The 14,367-nt window shown below is 38.8% G+C and overlaps 1 long non-coding RNA gene across 2 annotated transcripts; it reads right to left on the bottom strand.

The window, feature by feature from the left end:
• Positions 1-702: 702 nt before the first annotated feature.
• LOC145721294 (uncharacterized) lies at positions 703-14,361 on the bottom strand. Of its 2 annotated transcripts, XR_014144921.1 has the most exons (3): positions 11,218-14,361; positions 6,751-11,124; positions 703-6,659 (listed from the first exon to the last, which is right to left on the bottom strand). It is a non-coding gene; the product is annotated as an uncharacterized LOC145721294 (long non-coding RNA). The 2 variants fall into 2 exon arrangements; XR_014144920.1 differs by having other exon boundaries at positions 703-11,124.
• Positions 14,362-14,367: the final 6 nt, after the last annotated feature.

The raw sequence follows: 14,367 nt of genomic DNA on the forward strand, positions 1-14,367 counted from the left end.
ATATTGTCAGGTATAGGGACTAATCTTAATTAATTTGGTAAATGTTTATTGAGAACACATCCAGGGCAAGCAAGGTTCTTCCTGCTGTATCCAAGTGTTATCTTCCAAAATTGGTTTTACCCTGTAATAGAAGAAACCTTTTCAGAAAACACAGTCTCGTCTATTCACCAGATAAGGTCTAAAAGTCGTATGTATTCTTGATCTGATGGCAAATTCTTTTATGTCTTTTTCCTTCAAAAGAAATCTTCCACCAGGCATTTGTTGGCAAACACCTCCAGAGCTTTCTTAGAAGCTCTAATTCTAACTCAGCACCACCACCACCACAAGGCACCTGCAAGCTGAACACTACCAGTTCTAATAAAGCTCACCCCTTGGGAAGACCCTTCAGTGCTTAGGGGCGGGTAACAATATCCATGATTTCCGTATCTAAGGGATATTTACTGGAACACGGTGACAGGGCCAAGAAAGAAAGGGGACACAGGCAGGAGGGGGCTGTGGCTGCAGTTCATTGACTGGAAGAGAGTTTCGTCTCACTGGAAGGAATCGAAGTCGTGTTTATGTGTAGTGCCCAGCACTCACCTGCCACAGGGAAACGCTCAATACACGTTACCTTGACTTTTCACCTGTAAGGCTGCTTTATGTTAATGTAGCATTTTAAAGAACACGAATCGTGTTCATAGGAGTTATCTTATTTGACGCTCATGACACTGGAGATAAGCTTTATTTTATGTTTGGAAACACGGATGGCCTGAGAGGTCGGCTCTATGGGGCCCTCGGTCACACAGCCAGTACATTTTAGAGTTCATAACCCGGATCTTCTGATTCCAAGGACTCTCTTCCTCCTTTATTGCTCTGAGCTGCAAGTATTCAGCGATGTGGACCTGGGCACTTTCTTATTTTTTAAAAAACAACCTCTCTTCACTTACGTCTTCGTACCTTCAAGGGGCATTTATACTTCCTCATGTCTCCTTTCCTGTTTGCTTCTCCGTCTCCTCCAGTCCTGTGTACAAAAGTGTTGCATGTATAATGTTCATGGATCCAGGATTAAGAGTTCTTTACTCAGGATCTTGAGGTCTTCAAAGTTAAAGAGACCCTACAAACAAGGCACATTTCCTTCTGGGCCTTGTTTTTCCTTTCAGCACTTTTGCTCAAATACCAAACAAAATTCCCATTTTGCTTGAGATGGAAAGAAACAGTTGTGTAGCTGTAGCTATTACTGGACCATTACCATTCTGAGGTGTTGATTTTGTGCTTCGCATTTTTCCTGTGTTCTTCACTTGATGCCCTATCTTGAATTTTTATTTCGCTCTAATCATTTTTTCAATTTGAAGTCTTCCTTTTTACTTTGGCAATTTCAGTTGGAACGCTGGGTTCGGAAAAAAAAATGTTCACAGAAAAACTGAAGGTTAAATCAGTTTTATTCTGTAAACAGTGCCTAAATTATCATCTCCTTCCCATAACAACCCAATTAATATGTTAGAGCACAGCCGGAAAGCCAAAAACGGTGCTGAAAACGTAGAGTTAGTGTGACACCTTCTGGTGAGGAACAAACTGCATTTCGTCGACAGCAGCAAAAAAACAGACAAGGGTCCCCCAGATAGCTTTTATTCCAACAAACCCATCTTTTGTGAATACCCGGTGTTGTCCCAGGCTCTGCCACAGGCCCCGGGGCTACTGACAGGGGAAGGTATGATTCTTACATTCAATAATCTAACCAACCCCGGGGGAAGAAATCTCTCTTATCTTCACACCTATCTACAGAGATTGCAATCGAGGATGTCAGCACCTAGAGTTAGGTTGGGTGTTCATAAGATGCTACATGGGCCCACGGAGCCAACCCGCCCTCGTGGATCAAGGACAGCCTCACAGGGGCAGGGATGCTGAAGTCTTGAAGGATGAGCAGTTTTGGGGAGGCAATAAGGTAGGAAGTGGGCATGCAGTGGGGGAAAGTGTCGCATATGGGAAAGTGAGGGGACAGCAAGTGTGCAAGGCTGAGAGGCTGAGAGTGTGTGTTTACTGACCAGAAGTTATTTCAGGCACCTGGAGAAGACAGAGCATGGAGAGAGGGGTGGCTTAGAGACCACACAGGGTCTCAACCCCAAAGGGCTTTGGAAACTTAGCTTAAGAAGTGTGTGTTCCGGGGCACCTGGGTGGCTCAGTCGTTAGCGTCTGTCTTCGGCTCAGGTCATGATCCCAGGGTCCTGGGATCGAGCCCCGCCTCGGGTTCCCTGCTCCGCGGGAGGCCTGCTTCTCCCTCTCCCACTCCCCCTGCTTGTGTTCCCTCTCTCGCTGTTTCTCTCTGTTGAAGTAAATAAATAAAGTCTAAAAAAAAAAAAAAAGTGTGTGTTCCATGATCCAGGCTGCAGGGACCCATTGGAAGATGTAAGCATGCCAGTGATAGGATCAGATTTTTCCACTAGAAAAATCAGCCTGGCTCCAGGGTGGAGGGAAAGAGGAAGAATAGTTAAAGTTCTGGTCAAGTAGGAAGCAGTTAAAATGGAAGAGAACCTGAACTGGGCAGGGAATGTGGATGGGTGGAGGACAAAATGTTTTAGGAAAGGGCATCATCAGCCAGTATGAGAGCACGTTTAAATGTGGACTCTGAGAAAAAAAGAAGGGTTGTGTTTTATGCTTATACGGCCCAAAATAAAAGGAATATTTCTTTTCCTTAAACAAAGAGAGAAAACCCCACCTTTTAATGTAGATGTCTTCCTTCTCTTTGTATGTGGTCTTAGGAAAGAGTTAAAATATTTCTCAACATGAGAGGATAATTGCTCCACAATCCAAGCATGCAATTTTATAAACTAAATTTGGAGACTTTCAAAAAATATTGATCGCACCTGAAAACATTTAATGAATGCAATTTGGAAACAAGGGCCCAGAGACACCAATTTGTATCAACAGTGCTTAAATAGTCCCATAAAAAACACACCCAGGGCCTTGGGAAATCTGGATCACTATAATGTGCTTTCAAAGGAAGGTTTGAAATTTTTAGATGAACAGCTATAATTATAAATAGAAATTAAATATAATGCAAAAGAGGCCATGATTTCCCTTGCTGTCAAAATAAATCTAAGGAATACCTTGTGTCCACCGACTACCAGACAAGGGCATGCACTTACTCTCTGTATAAACCACTTTCAGCTTTGGGTAGCGGAGTGTTTTTACTTCTGTATCCAAATGCTAATGGATATGTTTTTTCCATCTAACTCAGATTTAAAATCTAAACATTTCCACTGATCTGCAAGGCTCCCGGTTACCTTGCTGGTGTTAACCTGTTACTCTCCCACTCCCTCATTCCACCCCAGTCAGAGCACCTTGCTCTTCCTGAAACACAACACGGATGTTCCTTCCTCAAGGCTTTTGCACCTGCTACTCCTTCTGCCTGGAAAGTTCTGTGTCCAGATATCTATCTGCACCACTGACTCCCTCATTTCCTTTAGGTCCCTCATTCCTAGGAAGGTTTCCCTGATCACACTACATAAAATAGCACCTGCTCTCAATATACTCTTGCCCTTTATTCTGCATTAGTTCTCTGTATAGCTCTTATCACTCAACAGTCCATGTACTTTTTTATCATTGCCTTTCTCCACTAAAATCCAAATGCTATGAAACCACAGGCTGTCACTCATGTAGAACCAGGGAGTGGAACAGTGCCTGGTTCAGAGTAGGTGCTTAACAAATATGTTAAATGAATGATGTTTATTTGAAGTATTTATTAGGTTTTTAGTCAGATGGGCAAGCTAGAGGTTTTCTATCAATTCACCAACCACGTACTATGTGGCAGGTACTGTTCTCTACCTTTCATGAGACAAAAGACCACCTTGGGTAAACAAAGCAGTGGGAGTCAGACAAGTCAGTTGATAATTATTGTCAATTATACAATAAGGCTGGGGAAAAAAAAACCAGGTAACTGTAATCCATCCGTTCATTCAACATATATTTACTGAGTACTTAGTGGAAGAGAGCTAAGTTTCTTTGCAGGCTTTTTATGTGCCAATAGTGTGCAAAGGCATAGAAAGATGCATCTAATATATTTTTTAGAACAACCAGTAAGGTAACTATTATCCCTGGTTTAGAACCATGAAACTTGAAGCTTACGAAGGCCCAAGGTTGCCACACTAGTGAAAAGGAAGACTAGACCAGGTCTAGGTCTAACTCTGATTAGTTATTCTGCTAAAGGAACTCAGAGAAAAACCATCTAACCTATTAGTGGGGTCAGAACAGCCTTGAAAGCAGAAGTAACACCTAAGGTAAACCTTCAAAGTAATGGGTTAGAATTGGGCAAGAGTGGAGGGTAAGGCGTGCTGAGCTGGATGGACAGCATGACATTGTACCCTCCATAAAGAAGGAAACTTCTGGGCCTTTGTTTTCATTAATAAAGTAGGTTAAATTTTGGCTCTCTGAATTATTGAAATAGAATAAAAAATACTTCTAAAACTAATGAGGTAATGTATGGGGATTAACATAAGAATAAAAAAAAGAATAAAAAATACAAACACACACATACATACCGCATTATAAACAATAGCAAAATCAATTAAATATGTGGTATAACTCAATCATGCAATGCAACTAATCAGCATGAAGAAATAAATAAACACAAGATTGAGGGAGATCTAGTATTCCAGATTTTAACAAAAGAGATGTGATTGCCTATAAACAACATTTTCCATTTATAGCATATAATTAAATAACTTATGTGGCAATTAAATTACATGCCAATTAAATAGAATTGCAAGCTTTAATAAAACAAGTTAAAGACAAGTGGAAGTTATTACTGAAGCACATCAATTGCTTTTTTCCTACTAAGTTGAATTGACATTTAAAAATTAATACTTACCTGTATTATGCACTTTCTATATTTAGAACGTAAGTTTAAGAATTAGGCTGTTAAAGGTTTTCAAGCTAAAATTAAATAAGGTTTAGAAGTTTGGATGCTTGTTTCAGTCAAATAAAATAATAAAGGAAAACAAATCTTTTAATTGATAGGTTTTACTTTTATTTTCTTTAAAATTCCATGATTTTTTCCTCTTAACCATCCAAAGTGAGATTTTCTTTGAAGCAAGATGGCAGGTACCCAGAGCTGAGCTTTGACGGTATATAAAGCCAATTTTTTTGTACTTGATCCAAATGTTAAATCTGCAATTTACAGTTAATGTACCAATATGTTTACATATCTCTGTGGGTTCTTCTGCAATACAGTTTAAACTTCAAATTAAATATATATACATAATATACATTATATGTGTGTGTGTAATACTTGGGATACAGCATTATTTGTAATAATACTTGGTAAACAAGTATTATTTCTGGGAGATGTGCTTCCACCTTGTTTGTGGTTGCCCAGGGTTATGTTGCATAACTGGGACTTCATATGCTTCAAAGAGTTTAGATAAACACTGGCCAGGATTACTGGGAGTTAAATATATACACACACACAGACACACATATGTGTGTATATATATATATATGTAATATCAAGGTATGGCAAAGCAGGCACATAGAGCACTTGAACCTCCTTTGTACCTGTCTGGAGAAACAATATAAATAGTATACTAAACCTGACTAAGGCTATTACAGTCAGGTTGTTTGAAGGACCATTTTACCCTCTTCTGTCTTTTGTCCCCACTTTCCGATGTACTCAAGAAAATTGAAAAATTGTAATGGGTCAATTTAAAATATTTTATTTTCTAAAAGCCTTTTTTGCCTGTTGTAAGGTGCACAACCCTTCTCCTTTGATAGGAGAGACAGGCAGTTATCTAAATCTAGTTTAAAAAGGTTATGTAAAAAGAAATTGTAATGAAAGGGATACTCTGCTTTCCAAGTCCTTGCCTTCTCTTCATCTAGATAAGGTATATCCAAAACAGATATGTAAAGAAAAAAAATAAAAGTTGTCTTTATGGGAAAAATAAAAGTTTAAAAATACATAATCATAATAAATACAAATGGCACTATAAATAGAACCTGATAGAGCAGAGTTTACAGGTGGGAAAACCTAACCCACCATTATAATCCTTCACTCCTCAAACACTTGAATGCCTGTCCTCTACAGCAGTGTGTTAGATTTTAATTCCTCACCTCAAGAAGCTTAAATTCTATTTAGGCAAAAAAGTTCAATCAAATGATGAAAATATTCACTCCTCCTGATTAGCAACTGCTTATCATACTAAGCTTCAGCCATTCCACGTTCCTTCCCATCATGTGGTTTATAGCAATTTGCTTTCATTAACGGTTTGAGTGACATCTGATTCATAGCTACTCCCACATTCTACCTACCTTCTAGAGGGAAAAATGACTTGCTCATCTTCCAATTACTTCACACGGGGATATATAAAGATCATCTTATAATTAATCAAACGCTTAATTTCTGAATGTATCTGGAGAAAGGGTAATAAATGGGACATAAATGGCATGAAGGAGTAGAGGCAGAAAGTTCTGGGTTTGAAGGGCAAACGAGAGGAGAAGGCTCGGCAGCACATGCTACATTTGACTGGCTCGATTCCGTAAGGTTGGAAACCGGAGGTTGATTACAGGTTTGATGCAGGGTTAGGTTTCGTTGAGTGGTTCTGTACGAGGATGGTGGTTCTCACTAGTTGAGGGTATTCCAGTGACCACGTAGGCCTGGTGCAATGTGAGGGCTGGTTCAGGCTAATGGACTGAAGAGCAACGAGGGATGAGATGAACCGAAGGACTGAATGCAAAGAGCAGGTATAATCAGAATGTTAAAAAAAAAGGACTTTAAACTACCTCTGCTCTGAAGCGGATTTCTTCACTCTCTGCTCACTTCAGAAAGGTGTGTTAACTTAAATTTTTCCCAGTCCTCAACATTCGGGGGGCTGGGAGGAAAGCAAAGGAAGTCACAGTAATAGTAATAACAGAAATTCTATTATTTCAGTGAGTCCAATGTCTGGTCTAGGGCAATCAGCTCCCTGAAAACTCTTCCCCAAGTATTTCTGGGGACCCAAAGCTGTCTAGACCGTGGTTCTTTCCCTGGTCCTGCAGCTGCTGCTTTTCTTCCGTGCACCCCTGTCCCCCAGTCAGCCTGACGGGCCTCTAGCAAAAACGGGCACAGAGCTAGGACCCACTGGTTGCAAATTCCCCACTCCTTGGTAAAACCGCAGTGTTTGGAATTTTTACTTTACAAATGCATTCCGAATACATATTCATGCAGAAGTTAAGGTACATTCCACAAATCAGTGCATAATAAATATTTATTAACTTAGTCAATAAATGTTTGCTAAGTTCCTTCCACCAATGAGGCACAGAAGACGGGTTTAGGAAATGAAAGACAGAGTCCCTTCACTCAAGAAATATACACCACTCTAGTCAGGAAAGCAGGCAGATAAATAGTAAATTGCAATGGTGCAAGATGTGCTTTTTTTTTGCTTCTATGTTTGTGTGGTGTGTGTGTGTGTGTGTGTACCCATCTTCTTCTAAAAAGAATTTAATATCCTAGGCAGGGTGGCAAGCGTTCAGATTTATTCTAGGAGCAGAGAGGAAGGGTGCCTGAACTCTGATTAGGGGTGGTCAAGGAAGATTTTTCTCTGGGAGGAAATTCCATGTGCTGCTGTCATATCTTTGAGACTCACAAGGCCCTAAAGGCTTAGCTGTGAGCTCCCTACTCTTGGCAGATATGCCCCCCACCTGGTGGGAAAGGCCCCCCACCCCTGGGGTTTGCTAGCTGCAAACCATTCTGTCCTCAACTTAATCCCACACATTAAGGGATTTTAATCAGACATTTCAGAGATCACTCTGGTACTGTGTGGCCAATGGATTCAAAGTAGGGCAAGAATAAAGAGCGAGCAGCCAGTGAGAATGCCAGGATGGAGAGCCAAGCCGGAAGTAATGAGGGCTGAGACCCAGGCACGGACACTGAGTCAGGTTCTGTGGTACAAAGATGAGATGCCATTCAAGTCAGTGGCCGAGAGGATGCAGTACTGGGGATAAGGGAGAGGGAAGAACTGAAAATGGCTGCTGGACTTGGGTAGCCAGGTGCAAGCTGTCGTCATTCACGGAGCTAGGGAAGAATTCAATTCTGGACATAATGATTCTCAGAAGTTTGTGGAACAATATCCAAGCACTGTCCAGTGGATGGTCCCTACATGGGCCTTAGAACAGGCCTGAGATAAAGATTTGAGCGTACAAAGGATATACTGATGTCTGGGGTCTGATACCAGTCAAGAGTAATGTATAGAGAAAAAAATCCAAAAGTAAAGCATGCAGACATTTAAAAGGTGAGTGGAAGAAGAGATGTCTACATAGGAAACTAAGAAGGGGGCAGGGGTATCAGGACAATGTTGTTCTAGAAGTCAGGATAGGAAAGAATTTGAGGTGTTTCTATGTGTAGGGACATGATGAAGCTACAGGATTCAGGGAATACTTGATAGAGCAAAGTTCATGAAGAGGCCAGAGCAAAGCGATCCAGGGAAAAGATAAATTAATGCTTAATAAGCAGGATGGTCATCACTTCCAATGAAATAGCAGATGAAGACAAAAGGATGCAAATAAATGTGTAAGTATAAATAGCTTAGTGTTTTCTTCATGGTGAAATAAAAATTCCAGATAAATTGCCTACCACCGGGTGGAACAAAACTGGAAAACAGTGCTCTTCATTTAGATAACCAGCGGGCTGACGATAAAGAGGCAAAGAATTCTAGCAACTTAAGAGTTTTCGTTTATGTGGAAATGTAGTTTGATAGACATAAAAAAAAGGAACATAATCTGAGAAGCACTTAGAAGCTATAGTGATAGGTCTATAAACAAGACTATGTGAAACCAGCTAATAAACTCAAACCTACTTTAGGATAAAAGAAACTGCAAGATATGTAAAAACCCAAATTACATGGATAAACTGTGAAACAGAATTACAGTGTTAATTCCTAAGCAAAATAATATTTCACCAAATAAAACATGGGTATAATTTTGTTAAAATGCATTTGTCACACCTACTAACAGTGCTTTGATTACAAGTGATGCTTACAATTGGATTTCAGATGTGATGCTGCAATCAAAATAAACATCCAAGACAAACTGATAAGCCCAAGTTCATCTGGGTTTTTTATTAACCATAAGTTAAATCTTGGAGTTCATTACTAGAAATGTACATACAGAGTTTTCCCAATATCAGATAGTTCTCATCATCTGAAGAATACTTTATCTCTTTAAAACAAAGGAGTATTTTCTGAGGACAATTTAATATTTCAAAAACAAGAATAAAGTAAATAAATCATTACGATCCACTTAGTACAAATTGAACACATGCACTGCCATAATTTTTTACAGAGCATGTTGTAAGAATAAATCATAAATTACCAACACAGGTAAAAACTAGTTCTGAATATGCAGACATACAATTACAGAAGATTCAAGATAAGATATATATATATATATATATATATATATATATATACTCTGAAACTTAGTAAGTCATTTATTTTGATTTTTGATATTAAACTCTTTAGATATTAATATTTATTATTTGAAGGAAGCATTTCTTTTAAATAAAATTTTGCTGCTGATTTCCTAGAAATAACTTTTGTAAAAAATACTTGAAAATGTTGAAAAACTAAAAGTGTTGGGGGGGAAATCTTTATAACTCTACTACTAAATCAAAACCTCTTGATTTAACAGGCATCTCTTGAAATGCATAGGTAAACACAATGAAATAGAAGTAGAATTACACATATTTTGTATCTGCCTTTTAAACTTAATATTCTTAATACTGTGCCCTGAACATCTTCCCATGTTAGTAGCTATATATCTACGTGATATTCTAATAGCTACATCCTATTGCGCTGTACAAATATATCAGCTTTTTAATCACTTGATGAAAATCTGGGTTATTTCCAAATATTTTACTATGATTAGCTAGGCTGCAGGGAAAGCAATCTTGACATATGCCTCTACAGACATGTCCATCTCATTAGGATAAATTTCTGTAGTGGAATTAATGGGTCAAAGGGGAATCCACATTTTAAACTTAAAGACATTGTCTATCTGCTCTCCAGAAGAGAAGGAAGTGTATACTTTTTTTTTTTTTTTAAAGATTTTTATTTGACAGAGAGAGATACAGCGAGAGGAGGAACACAAGCAGGGGGAGCGGGAGAGGGAGAGCAGGCTTCCCGCAGAGCAAGGAGCCCGATGCGGGGCTCGATCCCAGGACCCCGGGACCATGACCTGAGCCAAAGGCAGACGCTTAACGACTGAGCCACCCAGGCGCCCCAGGAAGTGTGTACTTCTATCAATAGTCCATGAGTGCCCATTTCTTGTATTACTAATAAGCATGAACAACCCTTTCCCTAAGTTTGCTGGCTGTATGCATCTTTTCTTACATGGATTATCCACTCATTTCCATGTCTCTTGTGGGGTGTTCATCATTTACTAATTAATTTGAAGAATTCTTTTTTTTTAAGATTATTAATCTTTATCTGTTACTACAGATCTTTTTCTACTTTTTCTATTTTGCTCTTTCATAGTTTGAGCTTCTGAGTAATGACGTAAGGGGCTGTTCACCTCTCAAGATTATAAAAAAATATTCTACCATGTTTTTGTTTTATATAATTTTATTTATTATATTTAAAATTTTGAACCATCTCAAAGTCTATTGATGTTATATGTGAAGTAAGATTCTAGCTTTATTTTTTTTCCCAAATGGGTAGCCAGATCTCTTAATAAATAACTTTTTTCCCCACTTAAAAGCCATCTTTATCACCCCATAAGTGAGAAACATTTCTAGACTCTCTTTTGTTCCACTGATCTTGGACTAATATTTTAGTCACTCTGCCTTGGAAAAAAATTTTTGTATCTTCTGAGACTCATTCCAACCTTTTTTTTCCCTCCCCTTTCTGAATTGTCTGGCTACTTGCCCATTTTTTCCACAAAAAAGGCTTTAGAAACATTTTTTTTCAAGTTTCTAAAAAGTCCTATTGAGATTTTTGTATGAATTACTTTGAATTTCCAGAGTATGAGGGAAAAATCTGTACGTGAACCTGACCAAGAAATCTTTTGAGTATTCCATTTTGTCCCCCAGGAGTTTTGCAGTTCTCTTTTTAAGGGTCCTGTACGTTTCTTGTAAGTTGGGTCACTTATATTTCACTGCTTTTTAAATTGGTATTAGTAGTACTTCTGTTGTGAATAGATTGTCTTTCCATTATATTTTCTGACCAATCAACAGGTTTATATTAATCTTTGTATATTTATTATGCAATTGGCTACCTTTCTAAACTCATTAGTCTTTCCATTTGTTCTCTTGCATTCTCCAGGTCTTGAATAACATAACTGCAAGTAATGATTCTTCTGTATGCTCCCTTCCAATATCTGTATGTGTGACTTTTAAAAATTTTAAAGGATATGTCTTATTACTAGCAGTTTTCATTAATTTTGCATAGACCTAATAAAAACTGTCAGTAAATAAACTTAGCTCTTTGGGTTAGTTCTGGAAAGTTTTCTTTCTTTTTTTTTTTTTTAAGATTTTATTTATTCACCTGACAGAGACAGAGACAGCGAGTAGGAACACAAGCAGCGGGAGTGGGAGAGGGAGAGCAGGCTTCTCTTGGAGCAGGGAGCCCGATGTGGGACTCGATCCCAGGACCCTGGGATCATGACCCGAGCTGAAGACAGCCGCCCAACGACTGAGCCACCCAGGCGCCCAGGAAAGTTTTCTTTAATTATCACTTCTTTCATTTTTCTGTTTTCTTTGGGCTGGCACACATAGAATTCAAAAATCGTATTTTTCTTTCTTTTGTTTGCTATATCTTAATTTTTTCTCATTTTTTTTTTTTTTGAGAGTGATCAAATTTACCCATATGACCTATGAAGTTTTCAGTAGTGTCAATTATGCTGATTAGTTCCTCTTATGGGAATTTACTTTTGGAGTTTCCTTTTATTTTTTTTTTTTTTCATATTTCAGGATGCACCTTTTCATTCCTTCTCTTTATCTCAATCTATTCCTTCTTTATGGCTAATAAAAATGAAAGTAATTATTTAAACACTTCTTTGTGCAAGCCAGAGCACTGAGCACTTCAGACTTTAACTTGCTTACTTCCTACAATCGCTGAGGTAGATATCACTACCATGTAATGTGTGAGGAAACTGAAACTCTGGATGACTAGGTGATTTGCCCAGCACTCTACAGCTGGTCAGTAGGAGAGCCAGGATTTAAACCCAGGCCTTCTGCCTCCATAACCCATGCTTTTAACAACCCTGCGAGAAGATTTCCACATGCCCTTGGGCCTCCTCCCTGTTCACAGGGCAGTTCAGTTCCTTTTAGATCTATATCTTGAATGAGGTGGCCTCCTAAGTACCTGTGTCAATTCCAGTGCCTGCTGGACTAAGGCAGGAGCATCTTCTGCTCCAATTCTTAGATACTCTGCGTAGGTAGCTGCTACAGTCAGACAAGTGTTCTTTGAACAAGTGTTATACACTCTCAGCATTTGCTACAATCTAGGGATCCTCCACCCTCCATCCATTTGCAAGACTTCTTTGCGGTGACTGTATATCCCAGGGGTGCAAAGTGCCCCTCACTCCTCAATCCACAGTTGTACCAAAAATTGAAATCTGCAGTTTCTATCATGCAGGTGAAAGAAAGGGGCTGAGGAATACTGCAGGGGTGGGCACAGATCTCAATTCTAGCGAGCTCAGATGATGGCTGGGCAACAAGGATTTGATTTTCAAGGTGGTGTAGCTCCTGTGTCCTGAGTTAGTGACTGAGTTGGGGCTTTTTCTTAACTTCTCTCCAGCTAATTTGGATCCATGAATCAAATGATGGGCACTGGAGTTAATATAAATTCCCAGTGGATTTTGGCACAGGGTTTCCTCTTTAGTTTGTAGTACTGTTACAATCTTTGAGGGTATTTTTGCATGAAGCTGGGAAAGGGTAACCAGGGATTGCCAACCTCTGGCACGTTTAACACATTTGACAAGCATTTGTATCAGGCGGTGGGTTTGGGATTTAGACTCACTCTTAAGGTTGTCCCCATCAACACCTAGCAGTCTGACTCTAGACCAAAGTGAATGTAGATTCCTTTTTATGATATAACATTTCTGGGCTCTTTTCTTGGATGTAGGAAGTTCCCAAAATATGAGCTATTCCTAAAGCCCTATGGATTAGTAAAATTATCCTATGACAATTTTCAAATGTTGTACTTTTTAAAAAATCACTATGCTAATGGTAGTGTTGGAAAAAGAATTAAGGTTTGAGCTGAGGTGTTTTCCTGTCTGTGAGATGTAGTTGAGGAGGCAGAGAGAGCCAGGTCAAAGATACCCGATAGGTTTTGCTATTCTTGAGCGTTATCTTGCACAGAAAAATGCTCTTTACACTGTGAATTGTGGAACCCCTTGGCACATAATTTCTTGCCTCAGTAAAGCTAAGCTAAGGACATTATAAAATGTTATCCCCCCCTTTTTTTTCCCTCTTCAGAAGTATGTATGTTATTTTGTACTTCCCATGGCCAAAGCTACTCTGGATGGAAGCAGCTAACAAATGCATCAAAAATATTAAATGTGTAATTGGAAATCCCAAGCTATACTAAGTGCCCCTCATCTGTGTCCCTATGTCACCTTCTTGTGATGACTGATTTTATGTGTCAACATAATATCACCATGTTTTGTTTATGTGTTTACAAAGAGTCACCTGGTGACTTCAGGTAGATTATCCTCAATAATGAAGGTGGGCCTCACCCAATGGGTTGAAAGCCTTCAGAATGAAAACTGAAGTTTCCCAGAGAAAGAATTCTGCAATATAGAAACCCTACTGGCCCACCCTATTGATTTGGCTTATCAGCCCCCATAACTATGAGAAAATTCCTTAAATCTCTTTATATACACATGTGTGTATGTAGGTGTGTGTTTGTACATATATTAGGAGGTTATGCTCGTACGAAGAAAAACAAGAACAAAAATAATCAAACTTCATTTCCTTGCACATGACACTGATGGCAAGATTTCTAAGTAATCATCCCTTTATTTAGTTTCGATAAGGACTTCCAGCACAGAACACTGTTAGAAATTAACCGTTAGGAACTACGTAAAAGAGATGTAAGGCAAGTACTATATAAAGACCAAATAGATAAACACAGGTTTTATTTTTCTACAGAATTTACTGCAGGTTATCATGTAATAAAGACAAAAGCAGATCACTCTTAATGTGTCAAATTTGTTTAGTAATTTAAATAAGAACATAGGACTCCCATCACACAGATAATTCTAAATCTATTTTGAAAATCATCAGGAAGTATCTATGTACTACCTATCATATCATACCAAAAATAAGGCTGCTCTCCTCATAGAATATACGGATAATGAAGGTGGGGAAATCAGAGGGCGAGATGAACCATGAGAGACTATGGACTCTGAGAAACAAACTGA

The sequence above is a fragment of the Leptonychotes weddellii genome, chromosome 4 (genome assembly GCF_054177405.1).
Source record: "Leptonychotes weddellii isolate Sample4059 chromosome 4, ASM5417740v2, whole genome shotgun sequence".
In the NCBI taxonomy this organism is placed as follows: Eukaryota; Metazoa; Chordata; class Mammalia; order Carnivora; family Phocidae; genus Leptonychotes; species Leptonychotes weddellii.